This window comes from Ovis aries, chromosome 3 (assembly GCF_016772045.2).
Source record: "Ovis aries strain OAR_USU_Benz2616 breed Rambouillet chromosome 3, ARS-UI_Ramb_v3.0, whole genome shotgun sequence".
NCBI classification, from domain to species: domain Eukaryota; kingdom Metazoa; phylum Chordata; class Mammalia; order Artiodactyla; family Bovidae; genus Ovis; species Ovis aries.
Window position 1 is genome coordinate 154,307,251 of NC_056056.1, and position 24,404 is coordinate 154,331,654.

Sequence of the window (24,404 nt, forward strand, 5' to 3'; positions counted from 1 at the left end):
TCCCGCCCACAGGGGGCCCCTGCCACTCTGGTACTCCTCCTGGGAGTGGAGACATGGAGACCACTACAAGGTACTACTGAGCCCTTTGAAAAGTGTGCAGTGTAGTGAAGAGTCAGGTGGGGCTTGGACTGGAATCCTGCTTGCCCTATGAACTACCTTATAACACCATACTGAGCTTCAGTTTCTCCGTCTGTCAAATGGAAATTCTTTCATGTTAGGATAGACAAATGCATTAATGCATTATAAAGTGCTTACTTAGCCTATAGCAAGCACTCAATGAAAATTTTGGCTAGTATGATAACATTAACATAATTTTCATTGTATTTAGCATTTGTCTTGAGGGTTTGAGGCCTTAGAAAATATTTTTTTTATCCTACAGAGTACATGACTAAGAGGAAAACAGGAAATGTGACTTACTCTATCCATTAAACAAGGATTTTTTTTTTAAGTGCTGACTTCATTGCTAAGTACTGTATCAGATCCCTCCCTTCCTTCATTCTTCTACATTTACTGTGTGTCTTTGAGGTGCTATGCATTGCATTAGATTCTAGGAAAATAGCAATGAGACGGGCAGATAGATTTCCTTCCATCAGAGAATTTATGATTCATGGGGGAAAGACACATATTACACAGTACACCAAGGTATAGAACCAGGTGTAAGTTATAGGCTCTACTGTAGTGCTCATGGAATATGGGGGATCTAATAGGATCTGCAAGATCAACAAGACCATCCTAAATTTCCGTTTTTGAGACCAGTTCTCAAAAGAGTCGCAAAGAGTCACACACGACAGAGCAACTGAACAAAAACAACTCGAAAGAGTAAGTGACTTGATTTCCAATAGATGATGTTTTCATTATGTTCCCCTAGACAAGCTAAGCATTTTCTAATGAGATAACCAAATCCATGAGTTTCCAAATTCATATTTTAAGTGACATAAAGTCTCTTCATTGGGATATCTGAACATAATGGCTATTGAAAAAGGAACATATAAAGAATCAAGCGGCTTCCCTGGTGGCTCAGAGGTAAAGAATCCATGTAGCTGAGTCAGTAAAGAATCTCTCTGCCATGCAGGAGACCCGGGTTCAATTCCTGGGTCAGGAAGATCCCTTGCAGAAGGAAATGGCAGCCCACTCCAGTGTTCTTGCCTGGAGAATCCCATGGACAGAGGAGCCTGGCAGGCTATAGTCCATGGACTTCCAAGAGTCAGACACAGCTTAGTGACTAAACCACCACCACCAGTTCAGGAGATATGGGTTCAATCACTGGGTCAGGAAGATCCCCTAGAGAAGGAAATAACTCATTCAGTATTCTTGCTTGGGAGATCCCATGGACAAGGGAGACTGGTAGGCTGCAGTCCATGGGGTTGCAAAAGAATTTGACACAACTGAGTGACTAAACAAACAAACAAACAAAAAGCCAAAGAATCAGGATTTAAAATAAGGACTTCATAGGTACAGCCTGGTGTGTGCTTTACTAGTAGTGTGATGTGTTTTTTCTTAATAGTTTTATTCTGAACCTAATACCCCAGTCCAGACTTAACTAGAATATTTCTTTGTGTATCATCTTCCATTGATTAAGACAAAAGTCAGATTATGAATATGGTTCTAAAACTTCTCAAATCATATCTGTAACTTTCTTCTGCAGCTGGTACTTCCATACCATTATAGTGAGGCCTTGGAAAACATTTGTTTTCTAAGAGATGGGGAACTTATGTCTACTGATGACCCATTGTGTGAATGTCAAATGTAATCTCATGTGATTCTCACGGGAACCTTGTGACAGAGGTCTTATTTCCATCTCTTTTTACATACTAGGAAATTGAGGCTCAGAGAGGTTAAGAAATTTGTCCAAATTTGCACACAGGGCTTTGTTCAAAGCCAAGACTACTTGATTCCCAGGGATGCTCTCAATTCAGCCATGTGTCAGCTGACCATTCACAGAAAATCACACAATAGAGCTTATTTCCACTGTGCACAGTATGTTTCAATTTATATACCCACTGTAAGCCTGAATAATCACAGTTTAATTTCTAAAAATCCAGTGGTAGTTTTTGTATCACAAATTGTGTACAGTTTATTTGGGGCTCTAGGAACTCTCTTCACTTTTTTTCCCTAAATCTGTATTTCTTTGAAATGCTTTTCATACATTATAGTTTAAATTTACAGGGTGCTTAAGCCCTTTCAAGATGCTGCTGCTGCTGCTAAGTCGCTTCAGTCATGTTCGACTCTGTGCAACCCCAGAGACGACAGCCTATCAGGCCCCCCCGTCCCTGGGATTCTCCAGGCAATTTGTCCTCATTTGGTGTGCCTAAAATGAAACCGAACGTCTTCCATCAGGACTGGATTAATCTTCCCAGTTCCCTGTTTTTTTTTCCTGGAGCCTTTTGCTTTGGCAGGCACCTGGGGTCAAGTCTTTGGAGTCATCTCCAGCTCCTCACACCTCCTCATTCTCACACATTGAGATATTATTTGTAATGAGAACAGCTTCCGAGGACATCCCTGGTGGTTCAGCGATTAAGACTTCATGCTCCCAATGCCAGGCGGCCTGGGTTCCATCCCTGGGGGCCCAGGTTCCATCCCAGGTTCCACTCCTGCCCCAGGTCCCACCCCTAGACCTAGCATGCTGCTACTAAGAACCTGCACGTGGCGACAAAGATCCCACGTGTCACAACTAAGACCTGGAGCAGCCAAATAATTTTTTTAAAAAAGAGGCACTTATTAAAAAAAAAAAAAAAAAGCAGCTTCCACATCAAATAGCAATATCCATTCACTCTCTCCTTTGACTCAGTCTTCATAGCAGCAACAAATACCATTGTATTTTGTTATCAGCTGTAGTTGTTACCAATTCCATTTGACCGATAAGGAACCTAAGCTTCAGAGGAGTCAGAAGCTGATGAGTAAAGAATTGAACTCAGGTCTTTATGGATCAAAAATACTGTCTGTGCTTCCTTTGTCATTGATCTTGTACTCAGCTATTTCCTTTCGTTTCCCTTGAACGCACCCAAGTCAGACCTGTATTTCTTTATGTTCAAATTAATACTACAGTTTCCTAATCATTCCCTTTCCTCAATTTCAGTCTGAATTCTATGCCCCAAACCAGATATATCTCTTCAACCACTTACTTTGTCCATCATCTAATGCAGTAGTTCTAAAGCTACTAAAATTCAAAGAATAATGGTGTTTGACTCATTTATAGCAAAGGAAATCTTTATTTCTTAAATAAGTATCTAAAATGTAATATTTTAAATATCTCTCTGAAGTTTTTTTCTTAAATTTTTTTTTTTTTTTTTTTGGCCACACCACATGGCATTTGAAATCTTAGTTCCCCAACCAGGAATCAAACCCATGCCCCATGCAGAGTCTTAACCACTGGACCACTGGGGGAGACCCCTCTTTTTTTGTTAAACTTTTGTCCTGATCAATGGCTAATACATAGTTACTTCATGCGTGTGCTAAGCCACTTTAGTCATGTCCAACTCTTTGTGACCCTGTGGACCATAGCCTACCAGGCTCCTCTGTCCATGGAATTCTCCAGGCAAGAATACTGGAGTGGGTTGCCATGACCTCCTTTAAGGGATCTTCCCGATCCAGGGATCAAATCTGTGTCTCTTACATCTCCTGCATTGGCAGGCAGGTTCTTACCACTAGCACCACCTGGGAAGCCCAGTTAGTTCATATTGGCTGAAAATACCATGGTTTCTAGTTGTGGGGGTTGTTTAGCTGTGTTGGTGGTTTCTAGGGACCCTGTCATTTGTCAATTTGAGATCCACAGCTTTCGATAGTAAGTGCCAAATTGATGGTCAAGACTCTAAACTCTGTCCCCAGGTCACATTTCCTCTACTCTTTAATCCAGCATTCTTCCTTTCTATGTAGAGGTTTGAGCCTGTTCAATCAGGGCTCCCAGCCCATTGCTCAGAAAATGGGCTCTGCTGCGGGGCATTCCTGTGCTTTGCTTCTTCAGGGGCCCTTGCTCCCAATGTCTTCCTTTCCTCTCCTTTTTAATCATGTTTTAAAAGATAACAGTTCATATCTCATGAATGCTCCTGATGCTCCAGACTCTACTCAAGGACATTACATGTATTAACTCATTTAAGCGTCTCAGTACCCTGTATGGTGGGAATGGCAAGATCTCTTTCTTGGCTTAAGTTTCTGAATTTGTAAAAGAAAGATTAAAATAATACTTCCCCAGGATTGTTGTGAAGGTTCATTGAGTTAACACATGAATTGCCTAAGATGTGGTAAGCACTTTGTAAATATTAGCCATTATTTTACTATGCACCTTCCAGTTGTGGAAATTAAAGCTTATGTTGAGTAACAACTCTAGTCACCAGCGAAGCCAAAATTTAGACTGTCTGAATTTTGTCCATGTCTAAATCGGCCATGTCTCTGGAGTCTAAACTCTGCAACACTAGGTTTCCCTACCTCCCTTGCTCTTTTTCCTACTTACTCGAATATCCACAGTCCCCTCCCCAACTCCTGTGAAAGTCGTGGTCACTCTTTTATGTTCCTGATATCTCCTTTGAAGACATCAGAGTATGGAGCATAGTGCTCACTCGCATAAGACCTATATAAAATTCTTTCCACTTCGGTTTCCATTGTATTAACAGTTAGAGACAGACCTGTGCAAATGACATAATTTTCCATTTCTTACGTGTGCTGCAGCCCTCAAGACCTCGCTCAGGCTCAGTGACTCTAGGAAAACTCAGGGGATTCAGCTTAAAAGTCATAGTCGTAACTAAGATTTATTATAGCAAAACGGTACAAAACAAAATCAGCAAAGGGAAAACGTATACAGGACAAACTCTGGAGGAAATCAGGCACAAACTTCAGAGAGTCCTCACCCAGGGGAGTCACACAGGATGTGCTGCATGCCTCTGGCAATGAGCTTTGTCTTTGTTTTGCTGTATAGGTTCTCATCAGCTATCTGGTTTATACGTGGTGGTGTACATACATCAGCTCCAATCTCCCCATTCATCCCCCCTTGGTAACCACAAGTTTGTTCTCTACGTCCATGACTCTGTTTCTGCTTTGCTAATAAGTTCACCTGTAGCATTTTTCTAGAGTCCACATATAAGTGACATTATATGGTATTTGTTTTTCTCTTTCTGACTTGCTTCACTCTGTATGACAATCTCCAGGCCCATCCATGACTCTGCAGATGGCACTGTTTCCTTCCTTTTTAGGGCTGAGTAATATTCTGCTGTCTATCTGTACCACATCTTTATCTGTTCCTCTGTTGAAGGGCATTTAGGTTGCTTCCACGTCCTGGCTATTGTAAATAGTCCTGCAATGGATATCAGGATGCATGCATCCTTTTGAATTCTGGTTTTCTCCTAATATATGCCTATGAGTGGCATCGCCGAGTCATATGGTAGCTCTATTTTTAGTTTTTTAAAAGAACTTCCATACTGTTCTTCATAGTGGTTTATATTAATTTATATTCCCAGCAATAGTATAGGAGGGTTCCCTTTTCTCCACACCCTCTCCAGGGTTTATTGTTTATAGATTTTTTTGATGATGATGGTGATTCTGATTGGTGTGAATTGATACCTTACTATAGTTTTGATTTGCATTTCTCTAATTATTAGCAATGTTGAGCATCTCTTCATGTGTTTCTTGGCCATCTATATGTCTTCTCTGGAGAAATGTCTATTTAGGTCTTCCTTGGCAATGAGTTTTGATAACCCATGAGACTTGTCTATCAGAGTTGCTCTTTAGAGACTCAGTGCCCAGGGATTTTACTGGTGGTTGATCACATTCTCTGCTGAGCACGTAAAAAAATATCAGATTGTGAGTACCTTTCCTTATTCTTCATGGGAACAGTGAAAGCAGCTGTTCAGCATGAACTGCACTGCTCATACAATTTAGATACAGAGGGTCACTCTTATCAGTTCTGGAACCCTCCTGTGATGATTGACTTGATGTCAACTTGGAGGGTGCTTTAGAATTAGGTTAACATTTTAATGTGTGAATTCTGAGTGAGCAGATTTTCCTCCGTAATATGGGTGGGCCTCATCCAATCAGTTGAAGGCTTACATAGGACAGAAAGATTGGTCTCCCCAGCAGAAGGGAATCTTCAAGCAGACTGCCTTTGGATTTCAGATCATCTCTCCTGCATCACCAGCCTGCTGTCACACATTGCAGACTAGACTGGCCAGTCTCCATGAGCCCCTGTCCTTATAATAAATCTCTTTCTGTCTATTATACACACATATTGTTTTGGTTGTGTTTCTCTGAAGAAACCTGACTAATCCAAGTTCCCAGATACCAGCTCATGGTCACCCTTGCAAGCAGGACTCCTAAGGACAGCAGTCTCAGGGTAGCTCTGTTCTTCACATTACTAGCATTTGTAGCAGCAGAAGCCACAGACGGTAATATCATGGACCAGCAGGGCTTATGAAAAATAAGAATCTATAAGGTAGAAAGAAGAGCGTGGAGAGAAGTTGGCTGCTGGCGGCAGAGAAGTGGAAGCGACAGACAGTGCTGGGGTGGAGGCTTCAGGTAACAGTGGAACATTCAAACAGGAAACAGGAGGTGTCTGTAGCTGGGGGAGCCAAAGGAGCAGGTAAAAGATACTTCTTTATCCCACGAGACCTGACTACATAATTGTGGTTTGTGGTGGGTCAAAGACAGCCAGAGTTTCTTTGCCACTCCTTATGTGATGATGAAGAATCTGTTTCTTTTCTTAAGTCTGGGCTGGAATGTGATATGCTTTAACCAGTGGAACACCGCAGAGTTGGCACTGTAACTATTCTAGGCATGAGCCTTAAGAGGGCCTGGAAGCTTCTGCTTTTGTGCTTTGGGGGGCCATGGGTCACTATGCCATGAAATTCATCTATTCTGCTTGGAGAAACTTGGAGAGAGACAGAGAGAAAGAAATTCCCAGCCAGCTCCCAACTGTTCCAGCTATCCCAGCTGAGGTTCGTGCATGTAAATGATGTCATTCTGGATGTTCCAGCTCAGTTTGAGACTCCAGATGATAGCACCTGCATGCATGACCCCAGGTCAGACCAGCAGAAGAGTCACCCTGCTGAGCCCCACTCAAATGACAGAATCACGAGCAAATAATACAGTGTTGTGACCCTAAACCACAAACTGTTAGGCTGTCTTATTCCATAGCAATAGATAAGTGATGTGGTGAAGCAGCTGAGATGGTTTAAGCACAGTGGCTTCATTGTAAGGCTAGGCACCAGAGGAGAAAGCAAGAGAAGTCTGTGGCTGGGCGACAGGGTGATTCCATGAGACGTGACACAGGCACTCTTTTCCAGTTTCCACTGTTTCACAACACGGACGTGTGTCATTTCGCAAAGGAAACAGTCTGTACTCTTCTGAATTAAGCTTTACCCGAGAATCTTTTCCAGACCTTCCCAACCCTCAAACCGAAGTTTGTGAACAGTTGATTGAGATCCCATGCACCATGAGTCATGTTTGTCTTCAGAATGCCTGTTGCCTTAGTGGATGTCTTAGATCATCAAAAGTCCCATGCCCTGGAGCTCATTTCTTCATTTGGGAAGCCAACATACAATGTATAACTTCATCTCTGGCAAAACTTCTCAACATGTGCCTGAGCCTGTGTATGCAGGATGCCAAATCAGTGAATCCAAAAATGTAACAGTTACCCCCTCAAAAAAAACCCAGTCTGACTGATTTTATTGACATTTAATGGGTCATTTGCTTGTGGCAGAAACTGGGCCTATGACCAATTGTTGCAAATATTTTCATCTCTCTTTCATGGATGAGGATACCAAGAGGGAGAGACACAGAGAGATCCCATGAATTACCAGAGCCACTCAACAAGTCAAAATTGAAGGCAAGGACATTATCCAGGGCTCCCAGATCTCTCTTCAGGGTTTTCTCCACTATTGGCAGTGTTAGTTTTCATTGATGTGTTTGTATATTTCTCTGCTGGAGAGGGCATAGGTGCAGCCCAGCATTTTTTTTTATTACCTCAAGCAAACCATATTTCCTTTTTGTGATATCACTGTTTCACCCTGGACACTTGATTGCTTTCTTATGGGCAGTCTCAGCTATCTTTTGGAGGAAAAAAAAAAAGATTCAGTAAGAAATAACCTCCCCAAGGACCTTGTGTTGAGAAAGAATGCATAAGCCTAGCCAACAGGGTGAGTGTGGAGAGGCTCTCCCTGCTGATAATCTTGGGAGAAAGTATTGCCTGACTTAGAAATATGACATTTTTCTAGGCCACCTCATTTCATCTGATAGAAAATGATCACTTTCCAATATGTTCTTATTAAAGAAAATGAATGAAAACATGGCCAGGAGGTGACCTAGAATGGTAAATCAGAGTGAGTAAAGTCTACATGTCCATATCCAGTCAGTAGATACTCTGTTTTATTTATATCATATGGAGAATTCATTCACTTATCCATCCATCCATCCATCCGTTCATTCATCCATCCATCCATTCAGCAAATGTTGATTGAACACCTACCACAGCAAAGCCCTGTGGAGACATATTGGGTACAGACCATACCTCCTGATCCTGCATTTTACAGCCTCATAAAGGAGATAAGAGAAGACGTGAACACAAAGAACTATGATCAAGGTAATAAATGAGTAAGTACCATAGGAGAGAAAAATAAGGTGAGATGAAAGTTCAGAAAAAGGAGACATCACTTCTGGCCAAAGGAAACATAGAGTAGAATGATTTCTTAAAAGTATAATCTATCACCCTGCAACTCCTGGTTTAAAAGCCTCACACAGTTATTAGCTATATGACCTTGGGCAAATCATAAATTTTCTGTGTCTTAGTTTGCTTATCTTTTAAAAGGAAGGGTTGGACTAAATGATCTTGAGGGTCCTTTCCGCTCTAAAGTCCTAGGATACATAATTTTTCATGAGAAGGCCCAGCTTAATATGTGACAATCTATTCTTTATACAACCAGAGTAACTCTTTAAACCTCAATAAGATCATGTTACCCATGGCTTAAAACCCTTTCGTGGCTGCATTTCAAAGAAAACCCAACTCCTTTTGTTGGTGGGCAAGGTCCCACAGCATCTGGCCCTGCTCTTTTTCTAACCCCATCTCCCAGACCACCTCCTCTTGGTCCTTAATGCATCAACCAAGGCCTTCACACACACTGTTCCCTCTGTCAGGAATGCCTGTCCATGTCATTTAGTCGCTAAGTCATGTCCAACTCTTGCAACTCCATGGACGGTAGCCTGCCAGGCTCCTCTGTCCATGGGATTTGTCATTTCCTTCTCCAGGGGATCCTCCAAACCCAGGGATTAAACCTGTGTCTCCTGCATTGGCAGGTAGATTCTTTACCACTAAACACCAGGGAAGCCCTAGGAATCCCTTCCCTCTCTTGTTAAAAAAATATATATATGTGTGTGTATGTGTACAATTTTTATGAAAAAAAGAAATACATAAATTTAAAGTAGTCAAATGATATTATAAGGTTATAACCCAAACCCAGAGAGTTAGGAGGCTGGGAAGGATAGAAATCATGTTCCAATATGTAGATTTGTGCTTAAAACCTAATTTCCACACATCTTCACCCTACTTCCTCTGGGCCTGGGATCCTGGGTATGAAGCCACTCAGACTTTCTATAGAATAAAAATCCTCCGGCATCCTCCAGGATGAGGGAAGGACAGTTGCCCTGGATAAGTGGAACAGAGCAGAGAATCTGGGGGTCTGTGTGTGCTTTATTCTGAGTTTCAAACCATTCTTCTGATTTCTCACCAATGCTTTCACCCCTTTATGCCGCATATCATGTGCCTCCAATTCTCGAGACTTTTCTGGGGAGTTCATTTCTGTGACTAGGCTCTTTTAATAAGAGCATCCCCTCTGTAAGAACTTAGTATTTTGCTTTCTTAGTTTTGCTAACTTTCCCTTCAACTTTTCATCTGAAACTGTGATCATTCTTTGCAACCATAATGAGATCTCTCTTCACCCTTTCTCCTTGTCTTTCTGAGTTTCTATCTCATTAATTCTTTTAATAGTCAATTTGAATAGGAATTATAGAAGGGGTCCAGATTAAAGAATGTTTTATACCTTCCATGTTTACCTAGAGTGCCTCTTCTGTTATCTCAGCTTTAGAATTTATATCATCCAGATATCAGGTTCAAAGTCAGAATGAACTTCCCTGACCACATGTCTAAGGAGTTCCTCTGGGTTTGTCTATTAGAGCACCGTGTTTGCATCTTTTGTAACACTGAGCACAACTTACAGCTGAATCCTTATTTATTGACTTACATATGTTTATGACTTTGTTTAAAGACTATTGCTTTCACTAGAGTGCAAACTCAGGGAAGACAGGACCCATGGCTATTTTCTTAAATCAGTTTATACTGAGTGCTCAGCACAGTGCCTCATCATAGCCGATGCTCAAGAATTCTTATCCATGATGGGACTTCCCAGTAGTCCAGTGGCTAAGATTCTGCGCTTCTGACACAGGACACCTGGGTTCGATCCTTGGGCAGGGAGCTAGATCTCCAGTTCCACAGCTGAGAGTTTATATGCCACATCTATAGAGCTGGCATGCTGCAAGTGAAGATCCTGAGCGCTTCAGCTATGACCTGGAACAGCCAAATACATATTTTTTAAAAGAAGAATTCTTCTTTGCATGTTGACAGACATAAAGACCAAATCTTAGACTCCACTGACAATACCACCAACACAAGGACAATCTGAAAAAAAAAAAGAAGGACAAAGATGTAGCACATTGCTCAAGAGGAAGAACTCTGGGGCCAGACTTTCTGTGTGTCAGTCCTAGAATGACCACTCACTTAGCTGGGCAGAGCAACTACATTGGAAAGAAGATGATAACAGTACCCTTACTTCATGAGATGCTTATAAGGATGAAAGTGAGTCAGCATCGTTAGAATGCTTAGAACAATGGCCAGCGCATAGTCAGTGCTTTATCAGTGTTGACTGTTACATATCTGAGTATTCAGCCTGGGAAGACCTTGGCTGGGTGAGGATCACACTCTGAAGTTTTGCTTCAAAAATGTAAGTCTAAACTTCCATGGAGTATAAACACATTGACCTTTTAGGTTCAGAATGTTTAGAATCCAATTTCGGATTTTGGGTTCCACCTCTTGGGTTTTCAAGATGTGCCATTTATTCCAGTAATTTATAAAGCAGGTCCTCTTGGCGTAGCCCTGAACAAAAGATTTCTCCTTGGGGATAACTTATGGAGGGGAGGATGCGGTGATGGATTAAAGGAAGGAGGTAACTGGATAAGCTTAAAAGAATAGAAGGCCTAGAAGAATGGGATATGAGGGTGGAGAAATGTGTTTGGGCACTAGGAAGGCTTTGGCTGAAACACCAGCTCTACTTTACCAGCTATGTGACCGTAAACTACTTGCTAGACCTCTTGGTGCCTCAGTTTCCTTGGTATCACAAATATGAGATGCTCCTGCTCACGCTTAGTCACTCAGTCATGTCCAACTCTTTGTGACCTCCTCTGTCCACGGAATTTTCCAGGCAAGAACACCAGAGTGGGTAGCCATTCCCTTCTCCACCGGATCTTCCCAACCCAGGGATCAAACCCGGGTCTTCTGCACTGCAGGCAGATTCTTTATCATCTGAGCCACCGGGGAAGCCTCAGTATATAGAAAACTTAGATGAGTACCTGATAGAGAGAAAAATACTCCAGTATTTAAATTATTTTCACTATGACTAGAATTGGTCAGGAAACCTGGTTTTAATCCCATCTCTGAATCTGACTAGCCTTGTGGCCTTCAGGTCAGTTCAGTTCAATTGCTCAGTCGTGTCTGACTCTTTGCGACCCCAAGGACTGCAGCACATCAGGCCTCCCTGCCCATCACCAACTCCCGAAGGTTACTCAAACCCATGTCCATCAAGTCAGTGATGCCATCCAACCATCTCATCTTCTGTTGTCCCCTTCTCCTCCTGCCTTCAATCTTTGCCAGCATTAGGGTCTTTTCAAATGAGTCAGTTCTTTGCATCAGGTGGCCAAAGTATTGGAGTTTCAGCTTCACCATCAATGAATATTCAGAACTGATTTCCTTTAGGATGGACTGGTTGGATCTCCTTGCAGTCCAAGGGACTCTCAAGAGTCTGCTCCAACACCACAGTTCAAAAGCATTAATTCTTTGGCGCTCAGCTTTCTTTATTGTCTAACTCTCACATCCATACATGACTACTGGAAAAACCACCGCTTTGACTAGATGGACCTTTGTTGGCAAAGTAATGTCTCTGCTTTTTAATATGCTATCTAGATTGGTTATAACTTTTCTTTCAAGGAGCAAGGGTCTTTTAATTTCACGGCTGCAGTCACTGTCTGCAGTGATTTTGGAGCCCCCCAAAATAAAGTTTGTCACTGTTTCCATTGTTTCCCCATCTATTTGCTATGAAGTGATGGGACCAGATGCCATGATCTTCGTCTTCTGAATTTTCAGTTTTAAGTCAACTTTTTCACTCTCCTCTTTCACTTTCATCAAGAGGTTCTTTAGTCCTTCGCTTTCTGCCATAAGTGTGATATCATCTGTATATCTGAGGTTATTGGTACTTCTCCCGGCAATCTTGATTCCAGCTTGTGCTTGTGGCTTTAGGGGATTCCTTTTCTTTTTCTCTGTCCGAGGGGCTCATCTCTGAAACCAAGTCGCCCTATTTCTTTGCAGTTTATGAGTCTGAATGCTGCCAGTGACTACTTCTAAAGACTCCTTCCACCACCCCCTATGCATACACACACATACATACATATGCTCACAAATTCCTGGGATCCTGGGCCTTTTCCAGCTCTTGCCAAGACAGCATTTACAAATCCTGGGCTGCAGCTGCACAAAACTCACCTACATTAGAGCATGAAGAGTCAGGGGAAGCCAGGCTCCAAGAGGGTTCTCTCGAACCCCATTTCTTGGTATTCACACCCCATGCAATCCCTTCCCACAGTGAAGAGAACTGACCAATGTAACCAGTAGGTTTTTTTTTTTTTCATTTCATTTTTTAAAAATTGGGGTATAGTTGCTTTTTAGTGTTATGTTAGTTTCTGCAGTACAATGAAGTGAATCAGTTATATGTATACATATACCCCCTCCCTCGTAGACCTCCCTCCCACCCCACCCCCCAAGTCCATCCCTCTAGGTCACCAGAGAGCATCAAGCTGAGCTCCCTGCGCTATACAGCAGTTTGTCACTAGCTGTCTGTTACAGATGAATGGAGAAAGAAGCGGTGATACGTGTGTACAATGGAGTATCACTCAGCCACGAAGAGGATTGAAACTGGGTCGTTTGTAGAGACATGGACGGACCTAGAATCTGTCATACATAGCGAGGTAAGTCAGAAAGAGAACAAATATCATATATTAACACATGTATGTAGAATCTAGGAAAAAATGGTACAGATGAACCTATTTGCCGGGCAGGAACAGAGATGCAGATGTAGAGAACAGATGTGTAGAGATGGGATGAGTTGGGAGCCTGAGACTGATGTATGTACACTGCCAATACAATTTTTAGAAATGTCAGAGCGTGACACCAAGACTAGTTAATGAAAGATATTGAGGCTTTCCCGTTTGTTCTTGGCTCTCTCATTCTGGAGGAAGCCAGCTACCATGTCAGAAGGACGCTCAAGAAGCCCTGTGGAGAGATGCATGTGGTCAGAACTGATGCCTTGTCTCAACAACCAGCACTAAATTGCCAGGCATGATCCTCCAGCCTCAGTGAAACCTGCATGTGACCCGTTCCAGCCAATGGCATGACTACAACTTCATGGGAGCCGCCGAGCCAGAACCTCTCAGCTAAACACTCCCCAAACCCAAACCTCAGGAACTGTGTGTGGTTATTCATGCTTCTTCTTGCCTCAAGTCTCTATGTTTTGGATAATTTGTTATGCAGTGTAGATAACCAATACAGGGCTCCCTAGAAACTTGTTATGGCTATATACCGTTGAGTTAGCTTACAAGTGCAGACCCCCCATCTAGTCTTCACACGGGCTAAAACCCTATGAACCTTTCTAAAACGTCACTTATTTCTCTTCCTCTCTAGGTAGCAGACTTGTTTGGTAGGTCTTAACACTTTGGACTATAGTTCCTTTTTCCTAAGTTTTCTTGTTCTTTGTTGGTTTTGCATATGGAGGCGTTGTTCAGAGGTTTCTTGAATACCCACGCCAGTGTCTGGCAAACTTCAAAGTCCTTCGTTTGCCGTTATAGTTCAAGGCCCCGAGAGGGCCCTGTGCAGTGCAGTCACACAGTCATATGGGTGATACAGTTTGCGAAGGAGCAATAGTTGGTGACAGTCCGTGAGCCCATTCTCTTTCTCTTCACCTCCCGCTCTGTCACGCCTCTCCTTGGGTTCTGTGGCATTCGAGTGGCCATGGGCATTTTTGGCTTTCAGCTGAGGGAAAGTTGAGTTTAATTTGGATGTGGTGGGGTATGTTTTGTGGTTTACAGGCACTTCTGCATGGAGTTAAGCAATTTCTGGCTTTCTCAGTGTTGGAATGGCTTCCAGCAATATTCCTGGAAATACTACTGTGCTAACACAAAGGGGCATGACCAGAAGCCCCATCACAGTGATACGTCCTGCACTATGTCCTGGGGATTGAAGAGGAGAAATAAGGCTGGAAATACACAGAGCCAGAAGTTAGCCTGTGAAAACTTCTCCCCATCTTCAGTTGTTTAAGATAGTAAGCCAGAGATTGACTAGATCAATGTCTAATCAGAAATACCAAAATTTAAACAATTAATCATTTGGCGGACTAACGACTGAATAATTTTTCTATTCACTCTGTAAAGAATTATGCTACAAAGTCATTTTCATAGGAATAAATGAGTAACCTAAAAGAAAATATAGCTAAAAAGTAATAATTAAGAAAACCCATATAGATGTGTATCTAAGAGTACAATTCTTATATTTTTCTGGTTTCACAAAGTCTGAGGTATTTGCTTTTAAAAATGTGTAATGCATTATGGAAAGGGGAATGGCAACGCACTCCAGTATCCTTGCCTGGAGAATCCATGGACAGAGGAGCCTGGCGGGCTACAGTCCCAGGGATCCAGAGCCCGGCACAATAGAAGGACTGACATAATACATTATGATTTCTCTTTCTAAATAAGTACGCACTTTCAAACCTAAATTGCTATTTACAATTTTATGTTCTTCTAAGGAGACTCCTGGAAATTGAATGTTGCTTCAGGCTCCACAAAACCTGGCCCTCATCCTGATCCTTCCCACCTCGCTCCAGATTCTTATAGAAAGAGCTCCTTTATTTCTGCAGCCCTGTCTCCCACTTGGCTCTGAGTTGAGTTGCTCTCCATTCTGCTTACCTGTTCTCAGTAGCTCTCGTGAAGATCTTCTTCCTTTTGGTTCAGATCCCTTCATTTTCTGAGTGCCTTCTCGCATCTCCACTGGCAAGTCTTGATTTCTCCCTCCTTGAAACTCAGTTCCCTCTAAAAGCCCCTGTGGACTTTTCCTTTGACAGGAGTTCGTCTCAGCCTCAACTACCTCACTGGCAAAGAACATTCTCCCAGGTCTCTGTTATTTCCACCTGCCTCACGGCTACCATTACCCTCACTGTGAGCTCCATGACGTCAGGTAACACGCTGGAATCACTCAATGTGTGATGAGTGCAAAAACAGGCACCACAAAGGTTCGTAGAAGAAGCAAACAGGCACATAAATTATATTATATCTCTATTGGCATAAACATGAATCTTCATTTAGGTGATCAGTCTTCAAAAATTTTTAGTGCCAAGTAGGCAAATTGCCCTAAAATCAATTAGCTTGTAGTGAAAGAGTATGTTTTTGCCGCAGGGATATGCTCTTTGTTTTCCATTGTTGCGCCTTTATTCCTGAGTTTTCTTTTTCTTCCTCTTTTCTACCCTTCTCCCCTCACCTGTTACTTTCATCTAACATGTGTATGCACACACACACACACACACACACACACACAAATACTTATATACACTGGAGGAACTGATTGTGAATTACCTAAGGCTTGTGGTTAGAGTTATTTTATTTAACACTTATATTTGTTGCCCAATTTGCTGTGAAATCTGGAGAGGGTGAGAAGAGGAGAAATCCTGTGGTCAGGAATCAGCCATGCCCTGTTCCAGCTGACAGTATGAGGATCTTAAAAGGGGCCTCAGGAGAGAAAACACAGGTCTAGGACTAAATGTCCTGTAACTTTTCAGAGTTAACAGGAAGGATGCCTTATTTTCCCAGCAATAATAGATTTCCTTCATTGAGATAAGTGACCTGTAGCTTTATTTCCTTGCAAAGTAGATTATAACCCTCTAAAATGAAACACCTCACCCTATGATATTTTCATGGAATGGAGTGGACAGCTGTTGCATTAGCTTGTCCAGCATCCATTACCTGTGATTCTGATAACAGTCTACTGGGTTTAGGATGGTGGGGGCTCACTCCGTGCCAGGATCCAGGAATAAGAATGCATCAGACATTCTTATCCCAGAAACTAAGATTTGAATACACTGTCAGAAAATGAAAATTGTAGCCATTCTTTTATCTCAGCCTCAGAGGCCTGAAGAAAGTGTCCTTGTATTCCTGGCCCCAGATCCTCGAAGCTGTTCCAGTAACACCTAGTTCTTTTTTAAAAAAAATTGAAGTATAGTTGATTTACAATGTTTCAGGTGTACAGCAAAGTGATTCAGTTATATGCTTATATTCTTTTTCTGATTCTTTTCCGATTTAGGTTATTACAAGATATAGAATATAGTTCCCTGTGTTATATAGTAGGTCCTTTTTTCTATCTATTTTATATTTAATAGTGTGTATCTATTAATCCCAAACTCCTAATTTGTCCCTTCCCCCCTTTGCCCTTTGGTAACCATTGCCGGGGTCCAGCCCCGGTGGATCCAGGGTGATTCGAAGGTGAGGGGACCGGTAAACCATGTTTCTTTTCTATGTAGGCCTATCTCTGTTTTGTCTATAAGAGCTAGTTCTTTTATTTTCAGGGCTTCCCTGGTGGCTCAGATGGTAAAATATCTGCCTGCAATGCAGGAGACCAAGGTTCGATCCCTGGGTGGAGAAGACCCCTGCAGAAGGGAATGGCTACCCACTCCAGTATTCTTGTCTGAAGAATTCCATGGAGAGAGGACCCTGGGGGCCACAGTCCAAGGAGTCTCAAAAAAGCCAGACATGACTGAGTGACTAACCCTTCTTTTATTTTCACTTTTGGGCTCATTCTCTAACCTTTCTTTTCCTTCTTTTTTTTCTTAAGTGTTCCAGTGTGGGTTTCAGTAGCCTACAGTCAAACCTAGCAGATACAGATATCTGAAGTGGACCTAAGATGTCAGGAAGAACAAAATCTGGGGCCAGACCATAATTGTACAGTTGAAAAACACTGATTTTTCTGACCCCCATTTCTTTTCCTTTTTCACTTTGATGTGAAGCCACAGATTTCCATCCCCACGCCATCACCTCCACAACACTCCATGCCATGATGCCTCTTCCCAGTTTCTTCTTAACAGCACCTCAGCTCTGAAAAAGCATTGGCACCAGCCATCGTTTATTTGATCAATACAGAGCATCTACTGTATGTCAGACACTTTTCCAGGTGCTTGGGATACAACAACAAAATCTCTGTTGCAATGAGAAAACAGACATGAGGTAAATGGGTAAACTAACAATATACTTGAGCAGAGTGATAAATATTATGAAGGGTGACGAAAGAGAATGGCTGGGTGGTCTGGGAGTGAGCGCTTGAGTGCTTGGTCGCTCCGTCATGTCTGACTCTTTGCGACCCTGTGTACTGTAGGTGTGGGTTGCTGTGCCCTCCCAAGCATCTTCTTGACCCGGGAATCAAACCTGTGGCTCCTGCGTCTCCTGCATTGCAGGTGAACTCAACAGCTGTGTCAGCCATGTTAAATGTAAGTTTGCCCATCAGACAGCCGACTGGAACTGTCTGGGGTCCAGCAGAAGAGATAGGGTTGATATAAAGCTGGGAGTTGGTAGGATAGGAGTGGTACTGAAGGCTGTGAGACTAGGTGAAATATCTAAGGGGAACATCACAAGAGAAGAAGGTCATGGACCAAACCTTGGAGCTGTTGACTAGTGCAACCTTGAGCCATCATTATTCATTTAATTAATAACCTTAATCAATATCTTCAATCTTTCCCAGCATCAGGGTCTTTTCAAATGAGTCAGTTCTTCCTATCAGGTAGCCAAAGTATTGGAGTTTCAGCTTCACCATCAATGAATATTCAGGACTGATTTCCTTTAGAATGGACTGGTTGGATCTCCTTGCAGTCCAAGGGACTCTCAAGAGTCTGCTCCAACACCACAGTTCAAAAGCATCAGTTCTTCGGTGCTCAGCTTTTTTTATAGTCCAACTCTCACATCGACATGTGACTACTGGAAAAACCATAGCTTTGGCTACCTGGACCTTCGTTGGCAAAGTAATGTCTCTGCTTTTTAATATGCTATCTAGGTTGGTCATAACTTTCCTTTCAAGGATTAAGCATCTTTTAATTTCATGGCTACATTCACCATCTGCAGTGATTTTGGAGCCCAAAAAATAAAGTCTGTCACTGTTTCCATTGTTTCCCCATCTATTTGCTATGAAGTGATGGGACCAGATATCATGATCTTAGTTTTCTGAATGTTGAGTTTCAAGCCAACTTTTTCACTCTCCTGTTTCACTTTCATCAAGAGGTTCTTTAGTTCTTCTTTGCTTTCTGCTATAAAGGTGGTGTCATCTGCATATCTGAGGTTATTCAAATTTCTCCTGGCAATCTTGATTCCAGCTTGTGCTTTATCCAGCCCTGTGTTTCTCATGATGTACTCTGCATGTAAGTGAAATAAGCAGGGTGACAATATACAGCCTTGACGTACTCCTTTCCTGATTTGAAACCAGTCTGTTGTTCCACGTCCAGTTCTAATTGTTGTTTCCTGACCTGCATACAGATTTCTCAGGAGGCAGGTCAAGCGGTCTAGTATTTCCATCTCTTTAAGAATTTTCCACAATTTGTTGTGATCCACACAGTCAAAGTTTTGGCGCAGTCAGTAAAGCAGAAGTAGACGTTTTTCTGGAACCCTCTTGCTTTTGGCAATTTGATCTCTGGTTCCTCTGCCTTTTCTAAATCCAGCTTGAATATCTGGAAGTTTATGGTTCACATACTGTTGAACCCTGGCTTGGAGAATTTGGAAAGATTGAAGGTGAGGGGAAAAGGGGATGACAGAGGATGAGATGGTTGGTGGCATCACCAACTCAATGGATGTGAGTTTGAGTAAACTCCAGGAGTTGGTGATGGACAGGGAGGTCTGGCATGCTCCAGTCCATGGGGTCTCAAAGAGTCGGACACAACTGAGTGACTGAACTGAACTGAACTGAATCAGTATCTTAATCCACATCTTTGACCCTGATAAGTTTACAGTCGAAGATAGTATTTTTGAAGCATTTTTTTAAATGGCAGGATATTCCGCAAAAGAAATTGTATGGCCCAATCTAAATCTACAGTTGGAAGTGCTCTGGTTGTTGCTGGTTGGGAGTGGGGGCTAGCCCCAAATCCTGCATTCTCAGTGTTCCCTCCCCTTTCGCAAGCCCACACTTACACTCAAAATGATCTCTGAGGACTCACTGTGGAACTCGATGGATACATGGAGAATGGAGCAAAACATCTCTGATCTTCAAGTCTCAAAGGTCACCTCTTTGATAAGAGAATATAGAAAAATTACAGATTGTCCCCATGCCTACCCTTAGTTCTCTTCTGATACTTTTAGCCTATTCTTTATTTTTTCATTTTATTGTTTTTAAAGATTTTTTAATATGGGACATTTTTAAAGTCTTTATTGAACTTGCTACAATGTTGCTTCTGTTTTGTTTATGTTGTGGCTTTTCTGGCTGTGAGGCATGTAGGATCTTATTTCCTTCATCAGCCCTTGAACCTGCATACCCTACATTAGCAGGGGAAGTCTTAACCACTGGACACCCAGGGAAGTCCCCTACTCATTATATAACTCACATATAAAATACTAACGGGATTTCCCTGGTGGTCCAGTAGTTAAGACTCTGAGTTCTCAATGCAGGGGGCACGAGTTCAATCCCTGGTCAGGGAACTAAGATCCTGCATGCTGTATGGCACAGCCAAAAAAAGAAAATGCTAACATATTATATGCTTTACTTATTTTTATTGTATTTTGAATTGTCTCTCTTTGCTAGAAAATAAGCTCCACAAAGCAGTCATTTTTTTTTTTTTCCTGTATACTGATGTTTCCTACACACTTATAAGCAGTGACTGGCACATGGTGGCCCTCAGCTAATGAATGAATGGTTAAATGAATGAATGAATCAATGTTACAAAAGACGCAATTCCTTAGTGAACACAGTATTTTTTTAATCTTTCAAATATTTAATGAATATCCAGATAATCTACTCTGTGCCCAATATTACAGGAAAAGGAAAGGCATTTAGAAAATTAAATTTCAAATAAGGATTTGTCTTATTCTAGGTATCTTGGAGAACTCGGTGGTGTAATTTCTGACTCTAGACAAAAGTAATATTTCCTTTCTATTTTAAGTGGTAGATTGGAATGCTGGTCTCAATTTTCCACTCCTACCCTAGAAAAGCATTCTGATTCCGTATCACTTGCCATATAACTTGCAGTGCCTCTTTGTAGAGTGGGTGGGACATTCATCTCTGACTTGGGCTTTGCCATGTTACTTGCTTGGGCTGATGGAAAGTGACCAGATTTGTTTGGGGAGGAGGCTTTCATGGTGCTTTCATGATAGGGCTTGTCCTGGGCTTTTGCCATCTGCCAGGAAATGAGCAAGGTCCAGTCAGCCACTGGTCCCAGAATGAGAGGCCAGGAGAACATACCTGAATCCAACCCAAAGTCTGACACTGAGCCACCTGCCAATTCACAGACCCATGAGCAAAAAGTTAATATTTGTTGCTTTTATAAACCACTAAGATTTGGGGGTTGCTTATTCCCCAGAATTAGCACTTAGAAATCTGACTAATATAGTCACAAGTAAATATAATGAACTTTATAACAGTGGCTCTCCTTGATGGAATTTAAAATGGAAAAAAAAAAAATCCACCTTCCATTAATCCAGACATTTCCTGGATTTTCTTAAAACACTAATAAAGCAAAATCGAGGCCTATTTCCTAAGGGAAATGTGATTTAAGGTGTGATTCTAATGAGGGTAGAATGATTTGGCATGAAAAAAGCAGTAAGTTGAGTCCTAGCCGATTATGCCCTTCCCCTGCATGAGACACAAGAAGTCTAGTAATTCCTGAAGGGTTCTACCTCTAGAAAATGAGGGCAGCCAAATAGATGGTTGCTAAGGTAACGTTCTCTCTAACATCAGATTCCCCATCCTTATGTAGAAGTAGAAGAAATGTTATTATGCAGTAATAGAAGTAAAGTACTCTATTGATGGATGGAAACAATTAAGAATTTTTTTAAAAATCCACGCAATTGATTTATTTTATTGGATTGGCCAAAAAGTCACTCGAGTTTTTTTATTTGTCTTACAGAAAAACACAAAGGAACTTTGGGCCAACCCAATTCTATTGTAAACAGAACTTTAAAAGCAAATGGAAAGAAGAAAGTGGAAGTGAAGTCACGCAGTACTGTCCAACTCTTTGCAACCCCATGGACATGGTCCATGGAATTCTCCAAGCGAGAATACTGGAATGGGTACTCTTTCCCTTCTCCAGGGGATCTTCCCAACCCAGGGATCAAACACTGACCCAGGGATCTCCCACATTGCAGGCGCATTCTTTACCGGCTGAACCAAAAAGGAAGCCCAAGAATACCGGAGTGGGTAGCCTATCCCTTCTCCAGGGGATTGTCCCAACGTTCAGGAATTGAACCGGGGTCTCCTGCATTGCAGGCGGATTCTTTACCAACTGAGCTATCAGGGAAGAGGACAACCTCAAATCAAATCACATTGGAAGGATACAACTCCAGTCAGTAAGAAAGGTTGTTCTACAGAAAGGTTTGTGGACATTTTTCTTTGATAAGAAAATAAGTAGAAAAGCACATTCAGTTTTCTCCTGTTTTGTCAAACTGACGTACTAGCTTGGCAGATCCTCGCTCCAGGTTGTTGTCCAATGTCTGGGGCAGAGGCAGAACGGTCAAAATGTTATCCTCAGAAAGGCAAACATTATGGGAGGAATTCCTTTTTAGCTGTCTCCCTGCCCCTCCTCGACTCTTCTTTGAGAAAGATTATCTGTCTCAGTAAAAAGTCTTGTCTTTTCCTGATCACTTTTTGCAGTCTGCCTGCACCCAGCAATCTGCTACAGCAATCTGCTTTGTTCCATCAGGAGCTCTGTCATCTCTCAAGGCAGAGAGAATCATCAATGGCATCTCACTTCAACAAATTAGCCACAGTGTTTACACTGCAAGTCCTGGGGTTTGAGCTTTCTTGAGTCTCAAGAAATTCCCAGGATTCTAATGTTTTTCCAAGGGGGAGGGTTTGGAGCCAATGCGTTTTACCTCTTTTGCTTAGCTATTATTCCGTTATTCTTTGTGATCCTACTGAAGGCTTTAGGCTGAGATCTTGGGAATATTCGCGCGCACACACACACACACACATTCATTAAGTGATGCAAATAAATAAGCCAGTAGAGTGCAAGGGAAAGAAACTGACTTGAGAGATAGGAAGCCCAGAGGCTTACATTCTAGGTCTCACTCAGGTTAAATACTCCTTGCGTGACTTTAGAATCATTTCTCCCTAATATTGTCTATCTTCTACTGTCAAGTGGAGACTGATGGGGTTGGGCTAGATTATTCCAGCTCTAACATTCTATAACTTTAGACTTCTAACTGGAAGCTTGATAGGGATGACCTTTCTTAAGGCCAGATCATAGGAAACCATCATGAATCGGTTAATCAGCTAAGGGATATACTGAAAAGACAGCCCCGAGGGACCACACATCCTTGCCTCAATGCCTATATAAAGTTACTAACACAGCTACAAAGCAGAGATGTAACAAGGCTGTTGCGGTCGATGCCACCACTCTATTTTATTGTACTGGTCTTCTGAACCCAGAGTTCTCAGCCTTGGAAGAGCTCATGTTCTAGGGCCAAGGCTAAGGGAACAACATAGAAAAACATCCCAGTCAAAGGTGACCTAACTAACTTCCAGAGGTTCCTTTTAAGGCTCAGGGTCAATGTATGGAAGAATGGGCGTATTAATCAAAAATGCTGATCTGCTCAATGTCTAATTATACCTGTCACTTGTGTAGCCCATATCCCAGGCTGACGTGGTTTCCTTCTCTGAAGTCACATAGCTATATTTGCAGACCAGTTTTTAGTTGCTCTGTGTATTTTCTGTGTGACATGTCTCTTCTGCGTGACAGTTCAAAATTGTCCAGAGAAACCAAAACCTCCCTATAGAGCAACCCAGCAACCCGGACCACACAAACCCTCTCTCTCCTCCTCTGACTCCCCAGCCCCCAGCCTCCCATTGAATTCCCAGCCATCTCTCAAGGCCAAACTCAAATCCTTCCTCCTCCAAGAAGTCTTTCTTGATCCCCTCCCCACCAGACTTAATCCCTCCCTTCCTTCTACCCCCTAAGCACTTTGTGCTCTTATTATTCTAGCACTTACTTACCTGAGTCTGTCTTATATTAACATTGTTTTATGCATATGTCTTTCCCATGTCACTTTGAGCTTCTAGAGTGCAGAAATAAGTTTTTTGTTTTCTTTCCCTTATTTGCAGTATACAGTAAAATGCTTTGCACACAGTGGGCACTTAAAATTGTTCCATGGAGTGTGAGGGTAGAAAATGAGTGAAGTACAAGGCATGTTTTACCCATTATTTTATTTTCAATAGCAAAAAGCTCTCTATGTAGTGAACTCTTAAAATTGTTGGGTCACTTATAAATGCATTAAGCTACACAAAAATGCTAAGGTAGAAAACCAATTAGCTTCGTAATTTGTTCGTATTGCATATTAAAATAAATTCAGTCCATGTAATCGATGTCAAGAATGAAATTTGCCAGTAATATTCATTTAGAAGTAAATGCTCCTTTCATTCACCCAATGAATTTATTTATAACGAGTCTCTACACACTTTAATTTGGAAGGAATGCATACTTTTAATGAAACACTCAGAGTATTTAATTAATCATTTACAACAAGCCATAAAAGACATGAAAAACCATCTTTCCATTTAAATGACTGTTTCCTAGTATAACAAACTTTTCCACTCCTACTCAAGGCAAGTACAGTCATTTCTGTTACAGCATTTTACATTTGTCAATTTTGCCATCTCCTCATTCTTTTTGTCCTTTTTTTTTTCCTTTTTGCGCTCAATCAATTAAACTAAATCAAAGGCTATTAAAGTGATCTTGGTCTATCTCAGCCTCTTTCTGCCCCTCCCTCCACTTCACCTAATGTCATAACATCTTTCACATACACTTCTTAAAATTCTCAAAAGTATTCTCTGAAGTTTGAGCTTTATAGACTTGTAACAAAAATGCAGTATCTTGCCTAATTGCCAT

General features: G+C 41.8%; 1 long non-coding RNA gene across 2 annotated transcripts in view; it reads left to right on the top strand.

Moving 5' to 3' along the window:
• LOC121819124 (uncharacterized) overlaps window positions 1-24,404 on the top strand; it is a 96,128-nt gene that overhangs the window by 41,350 nt on the left and 30,374 nt on the right. Inside the window, exons 4-6 of one of the 2 annotated variants that reach the window (XR_009600267.1) lie at window positions 13,142-13,263; window positions 21,429-21,591; window positions 21,788-21,892. This is a non-coding gene — a long non-coding RNA (uncharacterized LOC121819124). Of the gene's footprint in view, window positions 1-13,141; window positions 13,264-21,428; window positions 21,893-24,404 lie in introns of both variants that reach the window. The other variant, XR_006059341.2, reaches the window with a different exon arrangement.